The 7,856-nt window shown below is 35.7% G+C and overlaps 1 long non-coding RNA gene across 1 annotated transcript; it reads left to right on the forward strand.

The window, feature by feature from the left end:
• Positions 1-858: 858 nt before the first annotated feature.
• Positions 859-7,636, forward strand: LOC128552023 (uncharacterized). Its single transcript, XR_008368951.1, has 3 exons — positions 859-2,967; positions 4,556-4,641; positions 7,144-7,636. It is a non-coding gene; the product is annotated as an uncharacterized LOC128552023 (long non-coding RNA).
• The last annotated feature ends 220 nt before the right edge of the window (positions 7,637-7,856 follow it).

A 7,856-nucleotide genomic window follows, 5' to 3' on the forward strand; every position in this document is an offset into this window, starting at 1 on the left:
TACGGTCACGTGTTGCAAATGAACGTTCGCGATTGGATAGATAAAATAGGTATAGAATAAATCTATCATTATAAGATAAGTGACTTAACGTTGTTATCCCTGTATCTATCTTTAACCATAGACACGACAATTCACAGAATGACTGAATGTACTGCGTGCTGTATACATATAATATTTGTATATAATTATGTTCTCCTTTATAATGCAATGTAAAGGAACAAGCTTGTTTCTAAGCCGCTGTGTAAAACGGAACCCTATATCTGTGTGTATATCAGTTTTGTACAAAAATGCATAGATAAAATATAACAAGTTAATAACGGGGGCAAAAAAAAAAAAAAAAAAAAAAAAAAAAAAAAAAAAAAAAAAAAAAAAAAAAACGCAGTTGTGCAGTCAGAACAGAAGTAAAGACTTTCTTGTCAGTTAAAAATTTCGATTTCATGACTTCTGGACGGTATAAAAGCACTCGTAGAATATGTACAAACTATATAGAGGAACTCACAAAAGCGTTAGTTTTTCAGAAAACCACGAACTATTTTAATATTATATCAGTTCCACTGACTTATTTTGAATTGTTTTCAAAATTTTCTGAAGTTAACATGAATGCCTTGAAAGCTTTAAATAGTGGAGAATCAAATAGTTTCAATACATATGAGCCGTGCCATGAGAAAACCAACATAGTGCGTTTGCGACCAGCATGGATCCAGACCAGCCTGCGCATCCGCCCAGTCTGGTCAGGATCCATGTTGTTCGCTTTCAAAGCCTATTGAAAATAGGGAAACTGTTAGCAAATAGCATGGATCCTGACCGAACTGCGCGGATGCGCAGGCTGATCTGGATCAATGCTGGTCACAATCACACTATGTTGGTTTTCTCATGGGGCGGCTCATATATCTTGTCTTAAGTAATCTTTAGAAATCTATATCGGGTCTCCGACTCACTTCACCTCCATATAGGATGCAGAACATGTGTCCTGTGAGAGAAATTTTAGAAAATCGTTGGCTGTACCAAACTTCGCGCAAAACTTCTAAAGAGGCACTCCATCATAAAACTAGGAAGGTGGGTCTAAAATGAAACTACAATCACAATTTTGCAAATTTTAAATATATAACGGTCAACGACTTAGCGGACATCATAACATGTGCCTTTGCTGTTGGTCTGTTGTCAGGCTTAAGTTGTGTGCTTTAACCTCTCAATGAAGGCCGTTATTGATTTGGTAGTCAAAAGACGTAATGCTCTTGGAGATAAGAAATGTTTACGAATTTGAGAACGATAATGCGTATATTAAGTTAATTAGAGCCACGGGAAATTGTAAGATATATCAATTTGAATGACACCATCTAGATTTCATTCGGTGTTGTAGATTTGTTTTGCAAAAAGAGCTGTTAAATACTCTTCATATACTTTTATACTATATAATTTGAATAGTGCTATAATTGGATCTATAACGGCGACCGAGAACAGTTATCGTGATAAAGAACACTCAGATAAAGTAAACGGCATTACGAACTATTCTTTATTATATATAGACGGATAGCTCAGTGGTTTGCACACCGGCCTTCCAATCCTGAGGTCGGGGGTTCGATCCCCGGCAGCTACTCGGGAATTTTCAGAAACGCTTTTTAGTGTTTCCCATCAGTGGTATACACTGGGCACGTAAAAGAACCAGGCTGTCTATTCGAAACGAGCTAGGCTAAATTAGCCGGACAAGCCTGTATCTGATCTCTCTGTCGTGGGGGCTTTGTCTCACTCTGTCCCTCTGGTCAGATCGCTCTGTGTCTGTGCTAGTAGAGGATGAATTATGCGCCCTGTGTGGCTGCATTTGAATTATATAAAGCGCCTTTGAACGTGAAATTAATCATGAAAAGGGCGCTATATACATCTGGTATAATAATAATAATAATAATAATAATTATATTTGGCGGGAATTGGACACGATTTATCCGTGCAATATTTATTTTTATAGGGAATCGATCCTACCGATTTTCGTCGCTTTGCGGATCGAATCCCACTACGGTAACATACGAGGTAATCCAAACAACACATACTATCCAAATAAAAAAAGACTGTGACTTGGAGCGCCGGTATAAATTACAGACTCTGGTACATACCGGATTAACTAAATTTGAACGAAAATATCTTAAATGTATATATTTTATAACAATGATGATACTAACCCTAAGCTTTAGTCAGTATTTTATGCATATGGTACACTAAATGCATGCGGACATGCAAAAATATGCATATTTTTGCCGTGCACTACAATTGATAATCACTTTCGGGCATGCGCAGAAGACCGCTCCAAGTCTGCATTGAGTTACATCGATAAAAAATATGGAGTTCCGGTTTAGACCACGGGCGTGCGAAGACCCCGAAGAAATTCGGGATATCACGGTCTTCGTTAATGTTAATAAGCGTCCGTCAGATCAGTAGGCCAAACGCAATATCCGCACAATAAGATGTCTGCGACACGAAAGAATATTCAAAGTAAGCTGTTAATTTTGTTGCGTCACAAGCTAATCAGCCGGTAACATGACTACACTGATATATTTGTGATACAAACATGTTTTATTCATTACTGAATAGCATTTTTAAACGGCGACATTTTGAACATTTTTAGCTTTACATTGATTTACAGTGAGAGTAGATACAGTTACACTGGCGCCGACATTTTGAAAATTTGAGAAAACAAAAAACTTTATCTTATCCAACGAGGTCTTCAGCTCGGAGAATGAGAGAATAGATTAACCTTGGTGTCGCTTTTCACTTCGTATTTTAATTCCTTTCCGGTACATTAATTTCTTGGAACTTCTCTGTTACTAAGCCTATATTGAATTTTTAAAATTAAGAAATCCGTGATTTTACTTGCAGGCATGACTGATTAATGGAATTATTTTACTTTTATATAGAATATGGATGGCACTCCAGTACAGCATGTGCATGGTTGGACCTGCTGACATTTTTAGAAACGTGAGTAACTAACTTTCCAATGTAAACAAATACCCCACCCATATTAAGCATAGAAAAAAATGTCGAATAGATCAGAAAAATCACAGTCAGTTTTGTCCAAAGATGACCTTTCTAATATAGCTAAAACAATAAGAACCTCTCTGAAACAAGAAATGAGAGATTTCACATATGAAACTCTAGATAAAAAGTTCGATGAATTCTCTAAACGAGTTATTGACGGAGTTTTAACCGGGTTTCAGGATCAAATAGATTGCCTTGAAATAAAAAATAAAAAGTTGAGTGAAAGAGTTGAATACCTGGAAAATAAATTGGATCAGGCTGAACAGTATAGTAGAAGGAATAACCTTCGAATATCAGGCGTAGATGAAAGTGAAGATGAAGACACTGATCTAAAAGTCATTAATATTGCCAGCAAGTTAGGTCTTCACCTGACTTACAACGAAATCGATCGTTCACATCGTGTTGGACCCAGGCATCTTAAGAAAAAACGGGATATATTAGTAAAGTTTACTAATTATCACGTCAGAAGAAATGTCTTTAAATCGCGTGTTAAGTGCAAAGCCAGTGATATGAAAGGCATTTTTGTTAACGAAGACCTTACTAGGGAAAGATCAAAATTACTCTTCCAGGCTAGACAAGTTGTTAAAAGAGGCCTATCTAATAGTGCTTGGAGGATATTCTAACATTTTTAATTGAAAGTCTAAATTTGCAAGTAGATTTTCAGATTTAGCAAAAAGAAAAAAAGCTACGTGCTAAAATTTGTAATTGGTCAAAACAGTTAAATTTGAGCTCTGCAAATGCAAACCGAAGCCGCTCACATTACTTGTTGTTCCGATGCATTCAATTCCTGTTCTTCTAGGAATCCCCAATCGAGCATGTCCTAAACAATATGATGAAGTATTTCGAGGGTATAAGACCAGTTGTTTTATGGTGCTTTATGTTTAGGCATGTGAAATTGGTGTCAGGCTTGGAAAATGTTCTATCTGGTTGCCAGAATGAGTTAGTTGAAATCTGAATTTTGTACACTGCACGCATACTCAAATACGTTTAAAGTTATATGTTTATGAATCATGGCCGTTAGATCCCGATAAACAATTGTAGCATTTTGCCGGCTCCTATGTTCATACTAAACTGAGGAAGGCTGAACAAATTCTTCTAGTTGCTTTACCAGTCTGTTTTTGCCTTTTAATGATATCGAGCAAAGTGAAGGTCATAGACCACCAAGTCAAAAAGGTACATGGCATTCACTGGGTTAAAGTAATGTTTAGCCATTCTGGCTGGTCAGTCGTGTAAACAAACCCAATCATACATTGATTTTTTTTTTAAAACTGAAATTTTTAACCGCATTTACATTGTTTCGTTATGCACTTTGACAAAATTTGCTACTATTTTATTTTCATTGAAAAAAGTTTTATATAACGTATTTCTCCCGCCATGCCAATGATATAATTGGGGTCATTTTATTGGCATGAAAATAGAAAAAAAACAACAGCTTTTGCGATAAAGATGTTAGCCCTTAAACCTTAGAAATTTCAAAAGAGCTGGTTGTCCACGTTTTCTTAATTTGCTCACTTTTCACTTTTTTCAGGCATCTTGGTCTATTATACAAAGTATTGTTGTACTGCTCCAATGTGCTTGTTGACAGACTGAAACCACTTGCTAGCAGCTCATAAGGTATTTGTTTCTATCTTTCTATTTCTTTATAGTTGCAGCTGTGGGAAACAGTTTCAATCATTCAAAAAGCATGGTTTACTGTAAAATCATTAGTATTTGTGTGGATAGATTTTTTGTGGTTGAGTCAGTGCACAAAATCAAATATCAAGGAACGTTAGGCATAAAAAATGTTTGTTTCCGGTATCCCGACCTACCCTAAACTTTTGACCTGACCCTAAATGTTTTTTGGCCTTGGAGGACATTTTTTTTCAACTTTTTGACAAAAGTTGCAAAACTGCACTTTTTATGCTTTAAACATGGTCAGTGATGTTATAAATCAACTTTCAGATGCTCTAGAGGTATAACCCCCTTATTTGTATTCATGTTTGACACAAAAATAATTTCCGAAAAGTCCCCCTTAATAAAATATAAAAAAAAAGTTTTTCCGACCTACCTACCATAATTTTTTAGCATGTTACTGGAAACAAAGATTTTATTAGGCCTTAGTAAAGACTCCATATCATTTTCTTGATGTGAAAATCCATGATATGGTACCTGAATGAAAAAGCATTTCTGGACAAAACCATAAAATTTTATACATGTATGAAAATTTAAACAATTATTAGCTCACCTGTCACAGGGTGACAAGGTGAGTTGATGTCTGTCATGTGTCAACAATTTGTAAAAAATCTTCTTCAGAACCACTGGGTAGATTTACACCAAACTTCACAGGAATGATCATTGGGTTGTCCTCTTTCAAAATTGCCCAAAGAATTTAATTCCATATAGAACTCTAGTTGCCATGGCAACCGAAAAGAAAAACTTTGAAAATGATTTCTTGTCAGATATTGTTAGTCGGCAGGGCTTTTCATCCTTATATGACAGAGGCCTGTACTCGGCCACTTCCCAATCCAAAAATATTGCATTTTTTCCCAACTTTGGCAAAGAAACATCCCAAAATGCAAGGTATCATTTCCCAAAAATCACTCCAACAAATGGTATAATTTTGTTTACATTTTAGTATTACCGGAGGAAGTGGTTCTCGGGTATCAATTTTTGTCTTACTATAGCGCACAGTACTGCGTGTTGATATGCATTGCATTTAAATACCAGTCTAATCTGTTACATGTATGTTCCATGTCCCGGAATTTATATGTTAGTCCGTGGTTCAGGCGAGATAAATTTAATTCGTCTTTCGGTGTTTACTTTCGGTTGATTATTTTCCTGAGAAAATGTCATATAATGGGAAATATTACTGCAAATCTAATATGAAATAAGGCAAAGCCTCAAAGCGAGCTCAAAGAAATCAGATTTAGCTAAAAATAAAATGCATTATTTTTTTTGTCACAAAGAAACTATTCACTACTCAAAAGAATTCGCGAGAACCTATTCACTTGAAAAACAGTCTACAGTTAGTGTCACCATGCCTATAACATTGTATATCATACGTTGCAAAATTTTTGTGAAGCCGGTGTCACGGTGACGTCATTACCGTGTTCCCGTTGCTTTCTGCTTATTAATGACATTTTTTCCATTTTCTGGCCGATGCTTGATCTTTTAAATGGAAATAATATTTTTTTTTCAAACAACTGGAAATCTTTCTTGCATTATTGTTGAGTGATGAATAATTTTTAGCAACTGAATGATGTTCTGTATTCACTCCGGAGAGAAGTATTTCCTGTGAGCACCTGTCCGCTAGGGTGCGCTTTTTAAGAACTTCCGACGAAACTTTTCATATCCATCACCCAGTGTGAAAGTATACTTGCGTTAACGTAAAGCTCGATTCTCGAGCAGGCCCTTTGGGCCTGCTCTTCGAGCTCGCTGTTAAACACTTGGCAGTATCGAAAGAAATTGAAGGTAATCTTTCGACCGTGGGATAAAAAGGCGTAACTTTGAGGGTACGGGTGATAATACCACCGAAGAAACGGCCTGTGATTAGATTTGTAAAACTTGAAGTCTGAAAAATGCTGTAGTCTAGTCTATTTCAGTAAAAATTAAATTTGAGTTGAAAATATTTATTACTGTTCAAATTCATACACTAACACCATCTTTCCATGAATAGCATTTCTTCCCAAACTGGACAGTTATCGCACATAAATTTGCAAATTTTAAAGGCCTGGGCCTAGCCAATTTGCTGGTGAAAAGCCCTGGCTGGATTTCAAAAATATTTTATGGTAATGATCTCTAGGTGACCCTCTGCCAAAATTGCCTTAGCCATTCTGTTTCGGTTAAAAGCAAGTTCGCCTACCAAGTTAGTTCAGATTATCCCTCTTGGGTCAAATATGGCCCTGCCATTTGGTCATATGGTTTACATAGACTTGTTTAGGAAAAACTTTGGCCAGCTCTGTATTGAAACAGATGAAAATATTTCAAATTTGTCAGAATAATGTCCATTTTGTAATAGAAATGTTATATTTATTTGTTTTAGTTTGCCTGCTTTCTGAAAGCTTTGAGTATGAAAACATGTCTTTTTTGTTGGGGTCTCTTTTTATCAACTTACAATGTTTGATTTGTGTTTTACAGGTTTACTTCTTGAGAGCAGGCAGCTACAAAATGGAAGGTCAACAAAACCAGTATACTTGAAAAGCAAGAAAGAAACACCAGAAAATATGAAAAGACAGGAGAACAAGAGAACTTGAATAAAAAAAAAACTTTTAAAGATAGGAATTCAGGATTTACTTGGAAACTAAATTTACTTTGAGAACAGCAGTGATTGACTAAGCTCTGTTACTTTAAGAGATAAAGTATTATTATCACATTGGTTTTGTTATGCTCATAAAACATACTAAAGTTTCATTGATCTTATTTTAGATAATTGTTTTCTGGTTTATTTGGTAAAGGTTGTCTACTAATTAACATAGTTATATTTTAAGTAATATTTTCCATGAAATTTTAAAGAGAATGTTTTGTTATACACCCATGTAGTAAGCTTGTCTGTCTTTCAGTCAGTTGGTTTTCATGGTTTCGGGATAATAACTCGTGAAAATCTTGACCGATTTAAATATTTTTTTGGTACACAGGTGTAACGTCAGAAAATACAGGTCAAGTTCGACGTTGGGGTCAGTAGGTCAAAGGTCAAGGTCACAGTGACCCTGAACAGGTAAATGGTTTCTGGATGATAACTTGCGAACGCTTTGGCATAGGATCATAGCTTTTGTAACACAGGTGTAACATGATAAAATACAAGTTGTTTGAATTTGAGGTCTGTAGATCAAAGGTCAAGGTCACAGTGACCC

Source organism: Mercenaria mercenaria, unplaced genomic scaffold (assembly GCF_021730395.1).
Source record: "Mercenaria mercenaria strain notata unplaced genomic scaffold, MADL_Memer_1 contig_1953, whole genome shotgun sequence".
Classification (NCBI taxonomy): domain Eukaryota; kingdom Metazoa; phylum Mollusca; class Bivalvia; order Venerida; family Veneridae; genus Mercenaria; species Mercenaria mercenaria.